The following is a 22,991-nucleotide window of genomic DNA, read 5'->3' as shown; positions in this document are numbered from 1 at the left end:
CCTCTCTCACATTCTGTCCACCACCCCCCTCTCTCTCTCTCTCTCCCACACCCCCTGCTGGTGCACCATTGATGCTTGAGATGTGAGTGAGGTAGTGTTGAAGGAGCCGGCCACAATTCAACAATAACTGGCATTACATTAAACAATCCCACTCAGCAGTCCCGACTAACTGAATAGCTGGTGTAGGGAAAGTTATTCAGCATCATTGCAAATGTCCACTTGAGATCTGAGGCCAGAGGGAAAGCGAGAGAGAGAGACTCAAAGGAGCTTCAGGAATTGAAATCCCGCTTTGTGATATTCCAGATGAAATTCCCATTTGTTATAATTGAAAATTTTGCTAAGTCCATTAAAAACACTTAAAATTCGATATTAATATTATATGGCCTCATTTTTAGCTCATTAGGGCAGAAGCTAAGCCAAACGACATGTGACCTGAGATGCTTGATCTACACAACGAAAATAATGTAAAACTATCCCAGCCCCAGTGCTGACATCCTTCAGAATAATAAGCATAGAAATTCAGCAAAAACTAGAAAAATACAATTCATGTGACAAGTAGCAGAAGTAAGTTGAACCACCAAGAGTTGGTGAAGAGTTTATAATGTCCGTGCAGTTTGTGGTTAAGGTTAATTTGATTATCACTTTGCTTCTGATTGTCAACACTCTGAAGGCACCCAAGGGAATGAAGTGATACCAGCTAAGGCATCTATCTAGCTCAGATCAACACCCTCTCTTTTCCTGAATTGAAGAAGAGGAACTAAATTGGAGGGTTCTGGTGGATGGCCAAATAGCCTCCTTCTGTGCTACAAGATTTTATAAGCCAGCAAACCTGGGTTCGGGGGCGGGGTTGGGCAGAGGGCAGAGGGAGGGGTGGTGGAGTGGGGGGAAAATCAACCCTGATAACACCAGAAATTAAAACCGAAAAAGTTGGAAATACTCAGCAGGTCAGGCAGGATTCATTCAGTCCTCAAACGTGACTCTGAGCCTTCGGTCGTTTACCATTTTAATTCTCCATCCTGTGCACACCCTGACCTCTCTGTCTTTAGCCTCCTATATTAGTCCAGAAGAAGCTCAATGGAAGCCCAAGAAACAGCACCTCATCTTTTTGACCCGGTACTTTACAGCCTTCCAGATTCAACACTGAGTTCAGCAATTTCATATCATAACCTCCGTCCTCATTTTTTCAGACAACATCTGATGATGTTGATCCCACTGTTGCCATTTACATCTCCTCTAGATCCATCTTTTGTTTCTTTACTGGTCCCATTACCACCTCCTTTTGCCTTGCACCATCTTCCCTTTTAACCTCTCCCACCTTTCACCCGATCACAGACCTACCCTTGTGTTCTGGCCTCCTCTCACCCTGCCTCTGTACATGCTTAAAATCTGTTACGTCTCTAATTTTTCCCAGCTCTGGTGAAATGTCATCAGCCTGAAATGTGAACTCTGCCTCGCTTTCCACAGGTGTTACCTGGTTTGCTGAATATTTCCAGCATTTTCTGTTTTTGCTCCCATTTTAACCAGTGTGTGGTTGAAAATTTCTGGAAGATTCCTTTGCAAGTAGTTTTACTTGTTTCGAGGTTATGCTGCAGCCACCAGCTTCTGCTTCGATATTTCTTATTTTCTATCAAAATGAGAATGGTTTCTTTACATATTCACGAACTAAGGCTACTGTGCGCATGAATGAATAATTAACAAGTTTCAAGCAAGACTTGAACAGAGAGGAAACTACTTTTAGCTCACACATTGTGGGTACATGAAATGAAAACACAATCACCTGATGGGAGAAGTTATTACCATCAGGAATGTCTGAACAGGCTGGAGCTCTTTTCTCTAGAAAAGAGATGATGGAGGCATGACCTTATAGAGATCTTTGAGATTATGAAAGGATTCAATGAGGTCAGTGTAGAGAGGATGTTTCCATTTTTGAAGGAGAACGAGGGGCCATAAGTAGAAGATCGTCACTAATAAATCCAATAGGGAATTCGGGAGAAGTTTCTTTACCCAGAGGAGTGTTGAGAATGTGGAACCCTTGACTGCAGGGAGTATTTGAGGTCAATAGCATTGATACATTAAAAGGTAAGCTGGAAAAACACATGAGGGAGAAAGGGATAGAAGGATATGCTGATAGGGTGAGATGAAGTAGGGGTGGGAGGAGACTTGTGTGGAGAATAAACACCAGCATGGATGGGGTGAATGGCCTGCTCCTGTGCTGTAGATCCTATGCCATTCTGTGTAAGAATTCTGTGTGGTGCTGCGGATGTACCTACACCACACGGACTGCAGAGCTTCAAGAAGAAGACCAACACCATCTTCTCAAGGGCGGCTAGGTATTGACAATAATTGCCCATATGCCAGCAATAAACCTAAAGAAAGACTGGGGATCAAACCCTGTACTTCAACTCTACATTGGGCTACAGAAAGCACCCCTGAAATATTACAGTAATTAGACTTCATTCTCCATGCAGGGAGGTGGTATTGTCATTGGGCTAGTAATCCAGAGGTAATGCTCTGGGGACCCGGGTTCGAATCCCACTATAGCAAATGATGGAATTTGAATTCAATAAAAATCTGGAATTAAAAGTCTAATGATGACTATAACCATTATTATAAAAACCCATCTGGTTCACAAATGCCCTTTAGGGAAGGAAATCTGCTGTCCTTACCTGGTCTGGCCTACATGTGACACCAGACCCACAGCAATGCCCTCTGAACAAGGGCAATTAGGGATGGGCAATAATTGCTGTTCTAGCCAGCGATATCCACATCCCATGAGTGAATAATAAAACAATTTACAAATTTGGAAACAGGCTTTTCACAGGATGCATTTGGAGAAACTGAATCCGTTGGCAGGTAGGGAGTCAGCAACCAGAGGATTAGGCTGATTTAAGGTAGTTGGGGGATTTTGAATATGTTATGATCTGGAATGGGCTGCCTGAAAAGGTGGGAGGAACACGTCTAATGGTAACTTTCAAAAGGAAATTGGATAAATACTTGCAAAGGGGGGAAATTTGCAGTGCTGTGGGGTAAGAGCAGAGGAGTGGAATTAATTGGACAGCTTGTTCAAAGAGCCAGCACGGGAATGATGGGCCAAATGGTTTTCTTTGGTGCTGGAAGCTTTTATGATTCTAGGTTACACAATACAAAAGCTAGAGCAGAAGGAATTTATAAGTGTCAGTTGATTGAATATCTTCACTCTAAGCTTTACTGTATGTACATATATTGAGCTGTCTATTTGTCCTGTATACCATTAATTCCATCCAATATTACACTCCGATTTCCTTGGCCTCTCGCTTTGACCTTCCTCTCCTGACTGGTTTTGTTTTAGTTTGCTGATCTCGGCATCTGTGTGTTCTTGGCGTTTGCAGGCCTGGTGTAATCAGGCATGACCCTGTGTGGCTAATCTCAGCGCGCAGTCTGTGTGAAGTGACAGGCCGTCACGGCTCATTAGGAAGCACTCATTTCATTGTTAATTCTAAACAACATAATTTTTTTTTTTTTTGTTAAACCTGTTTAGGATTTTCACTGATTGTGAGGGGACGGTGGTCGTGAATGGTGGGTGGCGTCCATGCCCAGGGTAAGAAAGGAATTTCCATTCCTGATCCAAGGACCTCTGTCAGGTAGAGCAGGTTACGCGAGCACAGTGATGTAGGTTCTGAGTCCGTGCTCACTGCTTGTTTAGGCTCATGCGTTAAGAATGGGAACATGGAGGAGTGCAGCCACAAGAGGAGGTGTCCTCCAGCAACAGGGAGATCACTAGACAATGAAGGTTAAGGCCCATCAAGTTCATCTTTCACCATCCTGGTAGTCTTATGACACAATGTGAATAGAGCTGTTTAATTACAGTGATCACTCTCTATCAATGAGACTACAACAGACCCAGGCACGAGGAGCAGGGTTTCCAAAGCGGGATTGAGAACCTGACACCCAGATGAGTCCCAGGGCCCGACCTCACACTCAGAGGGCTGGTAATATTGATGGTGCTGAAAGGGGCCATGCAAGTGAGAAATTGGAGCATCACTGGAACCTGCAGATAGAGATTCAGAAAAGATCAGTTGTAAATTCATGCAGAGAAAGTTTCTGATGTTCCTGCAGCAAACCTGGCAGCTGTACTCTAATATGTACCAGACTGCTCGGATTCGCTGAAGTGAACACCTGAGATTCCAATCCCAAACAGACAGGCCCCTTAACCAGTACCAAAAGGAGCTTAAGGAGCTGTTAATTGGCGGCAAGTGGGTTTCCCATTCCTCCACCCCGCTGGCCCTTTAAAAATACAGCACTGTTCTGGAGGCGTCAGGATCCTGAGACGACCTCCAGGGTGACATATCTCATATCCCGGCCACACCAGGCCCCGACACTGCAGCCGAATGTGAGGAAAACCCCCAGTGGTGGAGAGCTTCGGAAACCAAGGCTTTTTGTGTGCAGAGTCATGCTGCGGCTTTTCAGGAGCGCGATGTGCTGCTGTGCGCTCCCTGGACAGCAGTGGTGTTGCACTGCTGCAAAAAGGTGGCACATGCACAAATATCTCCTCAATGCAACAGAAAGTCTTGAATAAAGGGAATCCAGACATCATTCAGCTGAACTGGATGATGTAACGCCAGGATGTGGAGCGTGCAGGGTCAGCACTCAATTAGTACATCACTCAACAAAGGCCAGGCGACCAGTTGCAAGATGGTTCCTGAAGCTGTGCTAATTAAAGGGACACTCCACAGGTTGGGGTTGAGGAACCTTTCAGTAGGTTTTGCTGGGGCAGAGTTGGTGGAAGTGCTCTGCTGGATTTGGGAGGTGTTTTATCAGTTTCTGAACGCAACAAAGGAGGAGAACATAAGAATACAAGAAATAGGGGCAGGAGTTGACTGTTCAGCCCCTCATACCTGCTCCACCATTCAATACAATCATGGCTGACCTTTGGCTTCAATTCCACCTTCCTGCCCATCACTTCATTCCCTGAGGAGAGAGGCCTATCCGACCCAGGTATTGGGGTAGTTGTTGCAATGCCTTCTGGTCATCATCAGGAAATGGAGAGAAGGGGGCAGAGAGGGAAAGTTCTAGGAGGAAGGAGGGAGGAAGAAAAGGAACAGGAGGAGGCTGAGAGGAGGCATGCTGGATGTGAGTGGATGGACTGTGATAGGGGGAATTGAGAAGCTCCACTTCAAATTCAACAACTTCTCCATCCCTTCATCCCCACCACATCCATCTCACATTCTCCAATGCAATAGCCCCTTGGCCCACATTTATCAATTGGCAATGGTGGAAGAATGAATGCTGTCATACTGAGAGAGGGAAGCAGGTTTGTCCTCCATGGGGCCAGCACCACTCCCCCCACAGCAACACCTCAATAATCCTGGTGTCTTATTGGCGATTGTTGGGTTGCTGGGAGACACTGCAGGCCATTTTGTGGATGGATGGAAATCTATAACATCAGATTTCTGAGCCTGCATGGCTCACGCCCTCTATCTGAGCTTCTAAAGCATCATTGGATGGCTTCTGTCTGTCCTCCAATGAAAGCTGAGACAATGGCCCCCAGCCTCAGCATCACGGGTTAGTGTGCTAGGACTGCCATGAAGATGACCACCATTCTCACACGGGAAAGGACGGATTCCAAACTCTGCCACATTGGATCTGGCCTCCTCCATGCTCCTGGGCAGTGACAGTCTGGCAGGTCTTCCAATGCACCAAGTAGTTTGGCATGAATGTTCGTCAGCTTCCTCCTGTACTTCACCTCATTAAAGCCTTCATCTGAGTCCCTGCAGTAGAACAGCAGCCTCACTCTTTGGGCCTTTTACCCCCTGACCTGGCTGCAGCCCTCTTGTACTCGGTGAGTCATCACGTGCAGACCCCTACCCTGGTGAATAAAGTAGGTTAAGTATCGGTTTCTGAGTTGCTTGCTGGCAGTGTCAGGTTGAGTGGCCATGCCTGCTTTCCCTGCTTTGGGGTTCCTTCTCCTATTCCTCCTGGCTTTCCCAGGCTGACCAGGCAGCAGTACTCGGGTATATGAAAGCGTCCATGCAGGAGGGTTGTGGGGGAGGTGCAGGAATTCCATGGACACGCCATCTGAAGCTTTCTCTTGATGGGGACGAGGTGGGAGTCGAGAAGAAGCTTGAAGCAGTCACCATCACCACAACCGCTGGCTGTGTCACCTCTGGGTGCATGACCTCAAGGACCATCTCCTCGAGGAAGCTCAGAGGATGGAGTCTCCAAGCTCCCCTTTGCCCCCCTGGTCTCTATTCCTGGAAGGGAGAGGGCAATTGTGTGGCATTGTGCTTGAGCGATGTGTCTACCATAGTTGAATAGCTGTAATCTATAGAGACGCCGAGAGGTAGGTGTGAAGCTGGAGGCATTGGAAGGTGTGTGTTGGTGAGGTGCACTATGTGAACATTAGATGTGAGTCCTGAGTGTTAGGAAATGGTTGTGTTTAGGGAACGGGGCTGGGGTGCACAGAGTAGAGAGAACAGTTGGTGGTGCAGTAGCTAGAAGTGCTGCCAGACTCTGGGGGTTTATCTCTATGGCGATGCACTTTCAGCCCCTCCTCAGACTGGTGTATGTAAGCTTCCTGCCCACCCAAGGAAACATAATGTCCCTGGAGCCTCACACACTAGATCCTCGAAGGTGGCGCCGATGAACTGGGGCTGTGCACTCCCTCTTGCTCATGTGCTGTGCCATTGTGGTTCCAGCACCCCTCCAATTTGATTTTTCAGCAACGTTTTGTTCACGTACGTACTCTTCCTTCAATAACGAGTGAGCCTTTAAGAGGAGCAGGATGCCTGCACCCTTGCTCTGCAAACATCATCACCGCTGGCTCCCCTGCAGATTGCTACAGGGTTACTAGCAGCAGGGAACAAACAGGAGTTGCTGGGGCCCTGGGTACAATCATTCAGGCGGGGTGGATAGACCAGGTTTGCGTGTTTCCCACCTCAAACTGAACAGGCAAGTGCTGGTCACAGATCTCTGCAGCTAAGAACCAGGCACACCAACCTCTAGCCCCATAGGTCCAAAGTCTCGTGTTCCTCCCAAGTATGTTAAACTCACCACATGTCACATCTTGACTGTGTCCCAAATGTTATTTCCTGAAAGAAACCCATCTACTTTGCATTTAATGAATCAATATCACTATGTCCAGTGTCTCCCTGGGGAGCCTGTTCCATAGTTTGATCTCTCACTAATGAATTGGACCCTCCACTTTCAGTCTTGCTCATCAGAAGTGCAGATGTCTTGGGGCAGTCAGAATGACTCTCACTGCCCTCTTTTTTTTATTGGTTCATGGGATGTGGGTGTTGCTAGCCAGCATTTATTACCCCTCCCTAATTGCCCTTGTTCAGAGGGTATTTAAGAGTCAACCGCATTGCTGTGGGTCTGGAGTCACATGTAAGCCAGGTAAGGACGGCAGGTTTCCTTCCCTAAAGGACATTAGTGAACCAGATGGGTTTTTACGGCAATCGGCAATGGTTTCATGGTCATCATCAGACTTTTACTTCCACATTTTTATTGAATTCAAATTTCATGGGATTCAAAGCCAGGTCCCCAGGGCATTACCCTGGGTCTCTGGAACACCAGTCCAGCGACAATATCTCCACGCCATCACTTCACCAAAGTTCCAAGGTCCCCACAAATGAGCCAGGATTCTCACTCCTGATTGGTGTGTGCATGTATGCGTGTGTTGTGAGCATCTGTGTGTGCAAGCTTATGTGTGTGCATGTTAATGTATGTGAATGTGCAAGTGTGTATATGTGTGTACATGTCTGCATGCATGAGCATGTGTGTGTGTAAGCGTGCACGTGTGTGTGTGTGTGTGTGCGTGCATGCACCTGTATGTGTACATGTATATATATGCAGAGTGTAGCAGGACCTTCAGAGCAGGTGGCAATGTTGGGGGACTGGGGGGAGAGCACCAAGCAGGGGAACTGGTCGGCCCCTGTAGCCCCTCCCTTGCAGGGAGCTGTGCCTTTGTCAAGCTGAAGGGGTGGAGCCAGATGCCGTAAGGTGAGGGAGATAGCAGCAAGCATAAGTCTAGCACTTGTGAGTGGCAGTAAGGCAGGAGCCTAGAGCAATTTGAAGCCCCTGAGTGTGGCTAAGGAAGCAGGAAGGGCAGTTAGAGACTTAGTCAGACTGACAGCACCCCTGAGTCTGGAAGCTTCATGGTGAGAAGGGGAGTAGGACTGCAGCCAGGAGCAGGGCAGAGATCTGGAGCATCATTGGTGAATATTCTCATATGTAGTTTGTTTCTTGGAGTTATGCTTTCCATTAAGAGTTGATACAGTTTTGATGCCTGTGGAAGTGTGTGCTTAAATCCTGTGCTACACTTTGGTGTCCAGAGGGGCAGAGTTTCACCTTTTCCGTGAATCTCAAAGGGAACATCAGGCAGCTTCATGCAGACATTGGTAAACTTCACCACTACTGGAAAGCCCAACATCCACTAGCCCGGCGCCATCTGACAAAGGAGAGCAAACAGGCATGGACTCTGTTGAGGTGCTGGAAGATGATCAGGGAGGGAGAATGGAGTTTTCTAGTCATTGACTCACGACAACAGGAGAGACGTGAAGTAACTCGCCCTGCCCGACAGTCTTCAGCGTCCAGTTTTGACCGCGGTTCATGATCAGGCGGGACACCGTGTCAGAGAAGACAGCTATACTGACAAGAAAGTGGCATTGCTGGCCAGGGATGGCTGCCAAAATTGCCGAATGCTGCCAGAACTGGGAGAGGTGCACTTTGGCCAAAGCAGGGAAGCAGCTTGACACCAGTGGTCACAGCCATGGCGTCGGACCTATAGCTGGAGGGCAACCTCTGTAGACCCTTCCCAGAGGGGAGTTGCTCAATGCTAAAAGTCTGGTGGATGATGTGGAAGCAAGCAGCCCCTTTAATGGTGTAATGGGGGCTGAAGTGGCAGCCAGGAGTGGCCTGAGTGAGGGGGAGTTGGATAGTGACGGGGAATCCCAGAATGTGTGCGGCAGAGATTCCAGGGATGCATCCTGTTCCGGAAGGAGATGCCAAGATGTTCAGCAGGGAGGCTGCAACTGGAGCAACCAGTGCTGCTGATCATACCGTCCCTGGAGACATGACCGATCTGGATCCCTACCTCACTGACCCATCACAGTGCTTGGGTGCTGTTGGAAGTGCCAGATCAGAAGAGGGGCTGAGAAGCTTGAGTCAAGCAAATGCTGAATATCATCCTAACCTGTACCATTTGCCCAGGTCAGTGACACAAGATGGGAATGCTGTCACCAATGTGAATTCGAATATGCTAGCTAGTGATTAAGCGATTGCTCAGTAAACAGGCATTGTGTGATATGTCCAGTTGCCGACACGGCAACATCCAAGTAGGGAAGTGTGTGTGTGGCAATGGTGAAGGAGAGCACCAAACAGGGGAACGGGTTGGCCCCCATAGGGCCCTCCATGCAGGGGGCAGTCAGTGTCTTTGGCAAGATGAGAGGCAGAGCCAGGTGCCATGTGATGAGGGAGAAAGCAGTGATGGTGGGGGATGGTGGGGGAGAGCATCTAGCAGGGGAACTGATCTGCCCCTGTAAGCCCCTTCACATGGGGAGCAATGTTTTTGACAATCTGAGGGGTGGAGCCGGATACCATGAAACTCGGGAGGAAACAGCAAGGACAAGTCTAGGACTTGTGAGTGGCAGCAACCTAGGGCAGCTTGAAGCCCCTGCGGGTGGCTAAAGAGCCAGGAAGGGGAATTGGAGGCCTAGTCAGACTAACCAGCAGCACCCCCGAGTCTGAGAAGCTTCATGGAGAGAGAGGCAAGCAGAACTGCAGCCAGGAGCAAGGCAGAGATCTGGTGCATCGCGGTGAATATTCTCCATAAAAAGTTTGCTTCTTGGAGTTATGCTTTCCCTTAAGAGTTTATACAGTTTTGATGCCGGTGAAATAAAGGAACCTTGTCTTTTTTTAACCTTCATGCAGTCTATGTGCTTAAATCTCATGATACAGTAGGTCGGCTGAGGAAGTGATTGGATTCGATTTTGATACCTTTCAATATTTGACATAGTGTCAACATTCACACAGCGAGTGGTCACTGCGACAAGGTACTGCAACTTAACCAGCATCTGCAAACAACACAAAAACAGAAAATGCTGCAAAAACTCAGCAGGTCTGGCAGTATCTGTGGAGAGAGAAACAGAATTAACGTTTTGAGTCTGTATGACCCTTCTTCAGAGCTAAAGAGAAGCAGAAATGGATGAAGTTTATACTGGTTAAGTTGGGGTGTGGGGGGGGTGGGGGGGGTGGGGGTGGGGGTGGGTGGGGGGTTGGGGGTGGGGGGGATGGATGCAGGTGAAGCTGGATAGAAGGTCAAAATAGGTGGGGAAAAAGGAAAGATTGACAAAGATGTCATGGACAAAAAGACAAAGGGGGTGTTAATGCTAGTGGTACTGGCTAAAAAAGGTGCTGATAGTGGCATAAAGGTAATAGAACAAGGATAGCATTGTGTGAAAGAGCAACATAGAACAAATAATAGATGGCCCTTTTTGGGGTGACGGGGGGAGGGGGGGCGATGGTGGGGAAAAAAGGATAGAAAATGGGATAAAAGGGGGAGATTAAAAAAGGGGATAAAGCAATGAATAAATTAATGAAAATAAAAATAATTTTTTTTTAAAGTGGATAAAAAATAAAAATGAATGTAAAAGAAAGGGATAAAAAAGGGGTGAGGATAAAGGAGAGAGTTCGTGGTCTGATGTTGTTGAACTCAATGTTAAGTCTGGGAGGCTGTAAAGTGCCTAATCGGAAGATGAGGTGCTGTTCCTCCAGTTTGCGTTGAGCTTCACTGGAACAATGCAGCAGGCCAAAGACGGACCTGTGGGCATGAGAGCAGGGTGGAGTGTTAAAATGGCAAACGACAGGGAGGTCTGGGTCATGCTTGCGGACAGACCGAAGCCAGTCTGCGTTTGGTCTTTCCAATGTAGAGGAGACCACATTGGGAGCAACGAATGCATTAGACCAAATTGAAGGAGATGCAAATGAAGTGCTGCTTCACCTGAAAGGAGCGTTTGGGCCCTTGGACAGTGAGGAGGGAGGAGGTAAAGGGGCAGGTGTTGCACCTTCTGCGATTGCATGGGAAGGTGTCTTGCAAAGGGGATGAGGTGTTGGGGGTGATGGGGGAGTGGACCAGGGTGTCCCAGAGGGAATGGTTCCTATGGAATGCTGACGGTGGAGGGGGGGTGAGAGGAAGATGTGTTTGGCGGTGGCATCATGCTGGAGTTGGTGGAAATGGCGGAGGATGGTCCTTTGAATGCAGAGGCTAGTGGAGTGAAAAGTGAGGACAAGGGGTGTCCTATTATGGTTCTGAGAGGGAGGGGAATGTGTGAGGCCAGAGGTGCAGGAGATGGGTCGGACACAGTTGAGGGCCCTGTCAACCACAGTAGGGGGGAAACCTTGGTTAAGGAAGAAGGAAGACATGTCAGAAGCGTCGTTTTGGAAAGTGGCATCATCAGAACAGATATGACGGAGGTGAAGGAACTGAGAGAATGGGATGGAGTCCCTACAGGAAGCGGGGTGTGAGGAGCTGTAGTCGAGGTAGCTGTGGGAGTCGGTGGGCTTGTAATGAATATTGGTGGACAGTTTATCACCAGAAATGGAGACAGAGAGGTCAAGGAAGGGAAAGGAATTGTCGGAGATGGATCATGTGATGGTGATAGAGGGGTGGAAATTGGAAGCAGGTCCAGAGGAGAGCATGAAGCGGCACCAAACCAGTTATCAATGTATCGAAAAAAGAGTTATAGGATGGGATCTGAGTAGGACTGGAACAAGGAATGTTCCACATACCCCATAAATAGACAGGAATAACTGGGGCCCATGCAGGTACTCATAGACACACCTTTTACTTGGAGGAAGTGAGACAAGTTTAAGGAGAAATTGTTCAGTGAGAGAACAAGTTCGGCCAGACGGAGGAGAGTGGTGGTGGACGGGGATTGTTCGGACCTCTGTTCAAGAAGAAGAGGAGAGCCCTCAGACCATCCCGATGGGGGATGGAGGTGTAGAGGGATTGGACGTCCATGGTGAAGAGGAGATGGTTAGGGCCAGGGAACTGGAAATTGTATCCAACACCTTTGGCAACCATAGGACATTTCAAAGCACTTCACAGCCAATAAATTACTTTTGAAGTGTGGTCACTGTTGTAATTTAGGAAACGCAGCAGCCAATTTGCACACAGCAAGATCCCACAAACAGCAATGTGATCATGGCCAGATAATCTGTTTCAGTGATGTTGTTTGAGGGATAAATATTGGCCAGGACACTGGGAGAACTCTTCTACTCTTCATCAACATAGTGCCATAGGATCTTTTATGCCTGCTTGAGTGGCCGGACAGAGCCTCAGTTTAATACGTCCTTAAAAAGGCATCTCTGACAGTGCAGCTGAATGACCTTCTCCTGTTCCTATTACACCTGATTGTTTGGTCCCAAACCCAGAGTTACGGAGGCGTGTAGCAGTCGTAGTAATGGCCCAAATGATTCCAGCTAACTCAGCAAACACCTGGATTAGAACTTGTTGAGTTTATGTCCTTGACGAGAGTCAGTATTGCACTGGGGCAATGCATTCACCCACTGACCCTTTCCAGGGCTCTTTAAATATTCATGATACATGAAATGTTCATGATACAATGAGAGGTGTTCACAGAACAAGAATTAAATAGTTGTAAGAGTTAAACAGGGATTTCTATATTTTTAGTAAAACCAAAGGTCAGCAGGATTCTCCAGGTGAACCTTGTACACTATATCAGCAAAACTCTGCAGAAAGACCTTAGGAATCATAAGGGAATCATAAGGGATTAACTGGTTTGGACACGGAAGGGGGGATGAGGATGAACAGATGAGGGTAAAGCTAAACAGTGCCAAGGAATGGAGATATCTGTTTATCATGTGATTATGTACTGATTAGATTAGAATTTGAATAATGTAATTGTGACTAGGTTGTGTATACAAAAAATGGTTTTCCTTTAATCAGTAGAGTTCTGTTTTAGCTAGTCTAAGGCAGATATTCCCTGCTTGAATAAAATGATCATTAACCTGTATCTGAGTCTCCTGTGGTTGATTCTTAGAAGGCACCATGACATAGTTGTTTGGTTGTACAGAAATTGAGTATTGCTGGAATAGAGACATTTTTTGTCAAAGCTTTTTGTCTTGCACTCATCAGGACAATTCGCAAGAAAACACCAATGTCAAGGGAAACAACACATTTACACTCTATGAGATGAGAGTGCTGATTGGTTGGCAAGTGGACTCTGATTGGTAGAGGCTTTGCCATGGAGAAAGCATCAGTTGATGGTGACAGTTAACTGCCAAGTGTTGTTTGAAATTTAAACAAGTTAGCTAGGTATGTAGGCCATACGTTCTAAAGGCTGGTGGATTTTATCGAACAGCATGTCCCTTCTGCTGTACACAATGGGCAGGGTACAGACTGTACCCAACCAGCCTGTGCCTACAAAACTCAAAACCCAGTGTCCAACATTAGATGTGATTTCACAATTGGACAACATTTGCTAAATAATCCTCCACGTGCTAAAAATTGCACTGACAACCAATTTAAGTTTGTCAGTCAGTGGTGCACTTGCGTGTACTGGAAGCTACATATATTACTACATAGGCCCTATTCTTTGCAGACAGAAAGAACATGTACACACATTGCACCTGTTTCAGCTAAACAAAATAAGTAACAGCCATTCGCTGGTTCATTCCCCAGGGCAATGTCTTGAGCAATCAGAGTCAAGCTGCCTGGTTTCAGTTCAATCCCCTTTGCTCCAAGGGGAACAGTTCCAGCTTCTCCAACCTAATCTTGTAGCAAAAATCCCCCATCCCTGGAACCGTTCTGGTAAATCTCCTCCACACCTTCTCAAGGACCCTCCCATCCTTCCTAAAGTGTGGTGACCGGAACTTGATGCAGTATTCTAGTTGGGATCTAACCAGAGCTTTATAAAGAGTCAGCATAACCTCCCTGCTTTTATACTCAATGCCTCTATATATAAATGCCAAGATCCCATATGCTTTGTTAACCATGTTGCAATGTGTCCTGCCATCTTCGAAGATTGATGCATCTGGACTCCCAGGACCATAGTTCATGATTTAGAATTGTGCCATTTAGCCTATGTTGCCCCTCCCCATCCCTTCTGCCAAAATGCATCACCTCACACTTCTCTGTATTAAATTACATCTGCCAAATGTCTGCCATTCTGCTCACTTACCTATGTCCTGTTGTGGGTGATTCATATCGTCGTCTCTGTTTGTCACTTTTCCAAGTTTGGTATTGTGAGCAGATTTTGAAATTTACTCTGTGCAGTGGTCCCATCGCTGACCCAGGGAAACGTCACCATCCACCATCCTCCTTCGATACTTTTCTTTACATTGGAGGTGGAGAATAACTAATCTGAGGTGATCGGAGGCAGGAGGTCATTTGATAAAACCTCCAGGAATGCGCCTAATCAGAGTTGGTAACCTCAGTGACTCTGCATGAGATCCTGGCAAAGTGGGTGGGGAGAGGGTGGGGTGGGGGGGTGGGTGGGTGGGGGATGTTGGGGGGGGTGGGGTGGGGGGTGGGGCGCGACATTTCACAGTTGACTTGGAAGCCTTTGGCAGTGAAGTGGGAGAAACAACAGCAACTTGCATTTATGTAGCACCTTTAACATAGCAAAATGTCCTAAGACACTTCACAGGAGTGATTTCAATCAAAATTTGACATCAAGCCACAAAGGGAGATAGTAGAGCAGGAGACAAAAATCTTCATCAAAGAGGTTGGTTTTAAGGAGCATCGTAACGGAGAGAGAGGTGGAAAGGCAGAGCGGGTTAGGGAGGGAATTTCAGAGACAGGGTGTGAAATTTCATGAGGAAAATAGGCATGAAAGTATCAGAACCTGTCTCACAAAATGGTGATTATTATAGGGCCCCATGTGCACAGAATGAGGGATGGTGAAAAAGCTATAACTCCATTTATGTCAGCCTTGAATAGTCAGAGAGGAAGAAGGGGTTTTCACCTATGATACAACCACGAGTTAATTTTTCTTTTTTAAATCTCAACCATAATAGGAATGTGACCTTCACAAATGTATTTGGAACCAGTAAACATCAAATACTTTCATGATTCATTGCATAATCCTTCCACCTCCCTCCTGCCTACCCACCCCTGCCCCCAACATAGGCTTAAAAGGTCAACCATCAGGGTGACTGAAGGCTCTCAGCATAACTTGGTTATAATAAGGTGGCAGAATATGAAGTTTCCCTGAGGGACCTAAAGCAGCAATGGGCAGGAAACTCCATGGTTTGCACTATGTTTCTTCCCATGTGAGCTGCTAGACCAGATTGTCCAGTTAGCTACAATCATAACTGCAAGTAACTATAGGTTGCACATGATGCTTATGCAAAAGGTAGTGTCGTTGAAATGTTTCTTTTCTTATTATCCTTTTTATCTGGTTGATTTTCATCAAATGACACAGCACAAAAGCCATTCGGCCCATCGTACCCGTGTGGTCTCTTTGAAAGAACTATGTGATTAGTCCCACTCCTCCTGCTCTTCCTCAGTAGCCCTGAAAATTTCCCCATTTCAGGAATTTATCTGATTCCCTTTTGAAAGTTACGTTTTTCGCCCACTTCCTGAAGTGTTAATCCGAGGGTTTGTGGAAAATGGTCACCCAACACTACCAGCCTAAACCTTTGCAATGACACCTAGATCTTCCAGTTGAGTGGCCTGTCATTCCTTATTTCAAATGTTACTCCTGTTCAGCGATGTTTCTCATCCTTCTTTTCAAATCCCTCCACCGCCTCACCCCTCCCCCTCTCTGTAAACTCCTGCAGCCCTGCAACCCTCTGAGACCTCTGCGCCCCTCCGATTCTGGCATCTTGAGCATCCACAATTTCCATCAATTCACCATTGGCGGCCTTTCCTTAGGCTGTCTGGGCTCTCTGCTCCAGAATTCCCTCCTGAAAACTCTCTGCCTCTTTATCTCCCTCTCCTCCTTTCAAACCCTCCTTAAAACCAAACTGTTGACCACCTGTCCTAATACCTCCTCGTGTGGCTCGGTATCAATTTGTGCCTGGTGACGCACCAGCAGCTTGGGACATTTTGCTGTGTTAAAGGTGCTAAATAAATGCAAGTTGAGGTTGTTGCTTTTGGTCGCTTTTGGCTCTTACTAAGTTTTAACCTTTACCCAATTCGTTGATTTAATTTGCTTTGAAAGCAGTGAGTCAAAATATTTTATTTTTTTTCCCAAAAAGGTTCGTTTTTGGAAAGCAATTGTTGTCCAGGAAACACACGCTTATCTTGATGCCACACTCAGATTGCTTTGCAGGAGATTGTTCCGATTACACACAGTAAAGAGGTGAGGGAACTGACCAGCTTGTTTCTCAGGCTCCGACGCCCTTACAAACAGCAGCTTTCTCCTTTCTCCGTGCTATATTTACAGAGCAGGGATCTCAAAGTGCTCCAGTTAAAGGACCAAAGTTTCCTTTGCACAGAGGCTGTCTCACCAGCAACAGATGGTTGGGCGCAACAACACCTGACTGTAGCCATGACAACAAAGTTCATCGTGTGTTCACAAAAAAGCTTTGCAATTATAACCAATTAACCCTGTAAGAACTGGAGGCTGCTCACCAGTCCCGAAAGTGATTAAACATCTCCCTGACTGACTGACTGCCTCCACTTTGCTGAGCAAAGTGAGTGGGTGTCAGAGAGCTCGATGTGCCTAAGGCTTTCACAAATCCTTCCAGAAAGGTCCTTCCAAAAGATTGCTGCACAGGTTTAAAGATGCAGCTATCCTAAGTGAATCTTACAGGTGAGTAACGAATTTACTAAAATAGCAGAGGGTGTGAGCTAAAGACTGATGTCAGTCCTGGCACGATGTGTAGAGTGATGTGTCCCAGCAATTGGTGCTGGGAAGATGTACTGAGGGAAAAATTCAATAGCACTTGAAAATGGCCGCACGGATTACAATGTGCGATTAACATTCAATGGCATTACCATCACTATATCCCCAACTATCAACACCCTGGGGGTTATCATTGAACAGAAACTGAACTGGACTACCCATATAAATACTGTGGCTACAAGAGCAGGTCAGGGACTAGGAATCCTGCAACAAGTAACTCACCTCCTGACTCCCCAAAGCCTGTCCACCATCTGCAAGGCACAAGTCAGGAGTGTGATGGAATATTTTCCACTTGCCTGGACGAGTGCAGCTCCCACAACACTCAAGAAGCTTGACACCATCCAGGACAAAGCAGCCCACTTGATTAGCACCCCATCCACCACCTTCAACATTCACTCCCTCCACCACTGACGCACAGTAGCAGCAGTGTGTGTGCCATCTACAAGATGCACTGCAGCGACTCACCAAGGCTCTTTTGACAGCACCGTCCAAACCTTCGGCCACTACCACTTGGAAGGACAAGGGCAGCAGATACATGGGAACACCACCAACTACAAGTTCCCCTCCAAGCCACTCACCATCCTGACTTGGAAATATACCACCATTCCTTCACTGTCACTGGTTGAAAATCTTGGAACTCCCTACCTAACAGCACCGTGGGTGTACCCACACCACATGGACTGCAGCGGTTCAAGAAGACAGCTCACCACCACCTTCTCAAGGACAATTAGGGATGGGCAATTAATGCTGGCCTGGTCAGCAACGCCCACATCCCATGCAATAATAAAAATAACCTGCGCCCACTGCTTCTGATGCAGGCAGCATGCAAACTTCATGCTTCAATGATGCAACTTGTAACCAGCACTAAGCACACTGCACAGTGTCAGAGCAGGGAGAGGTGAACATAAACTCAAGCTAGCCTGCACTACTTACAGCCAGCTTACACCTCTTAAAGGGGAGGTGCATTTTGGCTGGATCAGGTGTTGAGAAAGACACAGGCATGTTACAAATGGCAGAGAGCCTAGATTCTCAGCACTGCAGTGGTAGACAGGTCAAAAGAGGTTATCCATTAGGGGGCCAGGAGGCCCACCAGACAAGCACTCAAGGCATTCAGAGCAGATAGCCATCGCAGTCAATGCCAGCGGTTTTGCCCCGAGAATCTGGATGCAAGGCTGAAAGAAGTTTAATGATCACACATGGGTGGTCAAGGCCAGCGAATATATTTTCAAATGCCAAATCCTGCGAACTTCACCTGTGGCCTCAGCAACTGTTCAAAACACCACACCCTCAACTCTTCCCTACAACAACCTCTATTAATCACGATTCATATCTCCCATTCACAGCCGTACCTCACCCTCACACCATTAGCACTGCCACAAGCCTCACATTTACACCCCATAGCTTGCTCACACTGCCAGCTCTTCAACTGTGACAACCACATAACCAATACACATTGTACTATACTCCCAGACACACTTTGCTCTCTCTTGCAGGACAAGGTGGTGAACAACTGGAGGTGGGAGCTAGCCAGAGGGGGACATGCACTGAGACTTGTCCTCATCCCCATGTAGGAAACAGTGGATCACCACCGTTGGAGTGGCTGTCACTGAGGCTGTGACCAGCAGCAGAGCTGAAACCAACGGCCATCTTACGCTGCACATGGTGTAAGTATGGAGCTCATGCTTTCCCTCTCCCCTTATCCTTCTGTCGTTCTCCTTTCAGATAGCCAAACATAGCAACTTGGCCAGGCACAGATGCTGGAGTGTGAAGTTCTAGAGGAAGAAGAGATTGATGATGTGAAACTCTGTCACTCGATCTCACACTCTCAGCCACCAGCTGAGATACTGGCATTGTGCATATATTAGGAGGGAGCATTGACCTGGGATCTGCATGTGGTGAATCACCGAGCTTGAGTGGCCTGCAAACAGGGCAGAGGGATACGATTGCGTAGGTCAACTCACCAGGGGGCAAGGCTGCACACACATTCTGCTCCAGAGGATTCTGATGAGGGCCTTGATGGGGCAGCATTCAGGGAAATGTTTGGTGCATTGGCAGGTCATGATTAAGGAGCAAGAAGGAGTCCAAGTCCATCTTAAACATGGCTTTGAAGAACTTGGAGTCAAGCCTGTCCAGCATGGAAATGATGGGAGATGTAGTGAGTAGACTGTCCCAGGGATCAGTGATGCGAGATGTACAGAGTGCAGTGTCCCAGGGATCAATGATAGGAAAAACAGCCTTAAACCAGCTTATATTTCACCCCTTTTCTATTTTTACTTAGTTCTGTTGAAGGGTCATGAGGACTCGAAACGTCAACTGTGCTCCTCTCCACCGATGCTGCCAGACCTGCTGAGTTTTTCCAGGTATTTTTGTTTTTGTTTTGGATTTCCAGCATCCGCAGTTCTTTGCTTTTATCTCTGTGTTTAATTGACTGTCACTTCTCTTCAAGGAATGCCTACCTTGAAGAAGTTTTGTTCTTCTCTCCACCAGGATTTTCATATCTCACTTTTGCCTTGTTCACCTTCATTGCTTTCCATTTCTCTCCAGGTGTTTGACAAGGTGTTTACTAAAACCCGCTTTCACAGCCATATTTCCTTTCTCAGTGACTGTCTCCATCTCCGACTACCCTTAATTAGCACATTCCTTTAGATAATATCACCACCTTCAACACCTCTTTGTTCTTTTGTCTGTGACATCTTTTGGCTATCTCCACCTATCACTGGCCCTCTATCCAGCTCTACCTGTCCCAACCCCACCCCCTTAAACCAGCTTATATTTCACCCCTTTCCTATTTTTACTTAGTTCTGTTGAAGGGTCATGAGGACTCGAAACGTAACTGTGCTCCTCTCCACCGATGCTGCCAGACCTGCTGAGTTTTTCCAGGTATTTTTGTTTTTGTTTTTGTTTTGGATTTCCAGCATCCGCAGTTCTTTGCTTTTATGATCAACGATAGGAGATGCATTGAGTGCAGTGTTCCATGGATCAGAGTTGGAAGATATGGAGTGCCCAGGGATCATGGTGGGAGATGTACAGAGTGCTGTGTCCCAGGGATCAACGATAGGAGATGCACTGAGTAAATTTTCCATGGATCAGAGGTGGAAGATATGGAGTGCCCAGGGATTTTGGTGGGAGATGTACTGAGTGGAGTGTTCCAGGGATTGGCGATGGGAGATTTACAGGCTGCGGTATCCCAGGGATCAGTGTTGGATCGCTAAACTAAATCAATGCATTGGATTCTGCAATGCAAGGTGAGTTGGCCCTGTGAGCAGATGATGATCACTTGAGGATTGGGGTCGGATGAAACACCAAAGGAAATAACAGGAGAATTGGACAATATTTACCATTGTGGGCTAAATAAAGTTTGACGGAATTCCATACTGACAAATGCTATGGAAAATTGAGGATCATTCTGGATGGGTCATGTTGAACCATCTAGGAAAGTGACTGAAAGAGACTTGGGAGCAACTGGAGATTCAACACTGATCACATCACAATTAATGGGTGAAAAGTGTTAAATAGGCTCCTACAATCTTTAGATAGGTGTGTGCTCTTTGCACAACTCCTGCATTGAGTATTACACCAGGTCTGCTTCCCTGAGTACATGATTGGAAGTCAAAGATTCCCTAAAAAGGAATGTCTTTCAGGCTGTTTTTTTTTTTATTTCCTTGTGGAGAACATTCACACAAATCCTACAGGCATATTCAGGCCACCCCTACTGCACATTACACATTCCCACCCTCTTCCTGATCGCGCAAAACTCATTGGAGCACTGCTTCCACCTTGGTCTCAGTGATCAGTCTCCTGCCTGTGTGATTTTCACTCAAACTGAATGGTAGGTGGATTCTCAGTGGGTTTAGAATGAGGCCCAAGTGTTAAAGAAGCCACATACACCTTGAGTATTAGGAGTTTAAATGGTGGAAAGGAACAGAGGAAGCTGGATGTATAGAGTACCAAATCACTAAAAATAGTGATGCAGGGAAAGTAGGCACTTGAATAAGAAATTGGCTGAGTGACAGGAAACAGAGAGTAGTGATAAATGGTTGTTTTTCAGATTGGAGGAAGGTTTGTAGTGGAGTTCCTCAGGGGTCATTGTTAGGACCCTTGCTCTTCCTGGTGTATGTTAATGACCTAGATTGTGGTGTGCAGGGCATGATTTCAAAATTTGCAGATGATACAAAGATTGGAAATGTTGTCAACTGTGATGGGGATAGTCTTGAACTTCAAAAGGACATTGACATGTTGGTGGATTGGGCAGACAAGTGGCAGATGAAGTTCAATGCAGAAAAGTGTGAGGTGATCCTTTTTGGCAGGAAAGATATGGTGAGACAGTATGAAATAAAGGGAGACCCTCTAAAGGAGTGCAGGAACAGAAGGACCTCTGTATATACATACGTAGATCATTGAAGGTGGCAAGGCATGTTGAGAGAGCAGTTAATAAAGCATATAGTATCTTAGGCTTTATTAATAGGGTCATTGAGTACAAGAGTAAGGATGTCATGTTTAACTTGTATAAGACATTAGTTATACAGGCCTCACCTGGAGCCCTGCATCCAGTTCTGGGCGCCATACTTGAGGAAGGATGTGAATGCTTTGGAGAGAGTGCAGAGGAGATTCACAAGAATCATTCCTGGGATGAAGATCTGTGGCTATGAGAATAGATTGGAGGGGTTGGGACTGTTTACCTTGGAGAAAAGGAGGCTGAGAGGAGACTTGACAGAGGTATTCAAGATCCTGAGGGGTTTGGACAGGGTAAATAGTGAGGAACTGTTCCAACTCAAGAATACATCAAGAACTAGAGGGCACAGATTCAAAATAATCGGAAAAAGGAATAAATGTGATGTGAGGAAAAATTTATTCACCCAAGGGGTGGTTGGAGTCTGGAACAAACCTTCTGAAAGGGTGGTGGAGGCAGGTTCAATCGAGGTATTCAAAAGGGGATTGGATTGCTACCTGAAAAGAGAGAATGTGCAAGGTTACAGATATATGCCAGGGGAGTGTGACTAGTTGGAATGCCCTTTCAGAAGGGAGTGGGGCTATGCGGGATGCTCGTTTAGAGAGCCAGTGCAGACTCGATGGGCTGAATGGCTTCCTTCTGCACTATGATACTGTGAGGTTAACAATCTAATAACATAAAAAGCAAACAGAGCTTGATGGAGGTTGGTTCCTACAGAGATAGAATTGAAAAGCAGAGAAGTAATGCAAAAATTTAATAGAAATTTGGTTATATCATACTTGGAACAGTATGAATGGTTCTGGTCTCCAAATGATCAAAAGCATATATAGAGGCACTGGAGAAGACACAAAAAGAGATTTATAAGGATGATACCTGAACTGAGAGGTTGTGACTATCAGAAAAGATTGAACAGATTGGGGGTGGTTTCTTGAGAAAAGAGAATGCTGAGGGATGACCTGATGCAGATTTTTAAGATGAAGGGATTTGATAGGGGAGAGGTAGAGAAGTTTGCATTTGTGGGGGAGACTAAAATTAGGGTCGATATAAGATAGTCTAATAACATAAAAATATATAAGACATAAATATAAGATAATCACTAATAAATCCAACAGAAAATTCAAGAATTCTTTATACAGAGAGTGGATAGAATGAGGAAGATGCTGCCAGGGGTAGTTGAAGACAGTGTTGAAGCCAGGTATGTTTGCCGTCCATCCCAAAGACTGGTGGATCGTATCAAACAGCATGTCCCAGCCACTGTTCACAACGGACAGGGTACAGACCACACCCAACCAGCCTGCGCTTGCAAAACTCAAAATATAGAGGGAAATTTTACGCTCCCATTGGCGGCGGGCGTGTTTGGCGGCGTCAGCAGACTATATGGCGAGAAGGCCAAAGTCCGTTTTACTCCGTTGTGAAAGCAGTTTGCGATTGTCTGCTGCACCCGTCAATGGCAGGGCCACGTTTCCCATCGCCATACTTCAGGAACCTCATTTCAATACTTTAGCATCTCATTATAAGCCCTGCTTGCCGGAATCATCCCCCCCACCACCACGCTGGATCGTCCAGGCACAACACCGACGTGTTTCACAACTGTACATAAGAGACATGCACCTGGTGAGCTGCACTTCACTCGGGACTTTCAGGTTTATTTGCCTACCTTGCTTCAGGCAGCACTCGTGGTCATCAGC

This window comes from Cetorhinus maximus, chromosome 13 (genome assembly GCF_964194155.1).
Source record: "Cetorhinus maximus chromosome 13, sCetMax3.hap1.1, whole genome shotgun sequence".
In the NCBI taxonomy this organism is placed as follows: Eukaryota; Metazoa; Chordata; class Chondrichthyes; order Lamniformes; family Cetorhinidae; genus Cetorhinus; species Cetorhinus maximus.
This window is presented reverse-complemented; position numbering follows the sequence as displayed.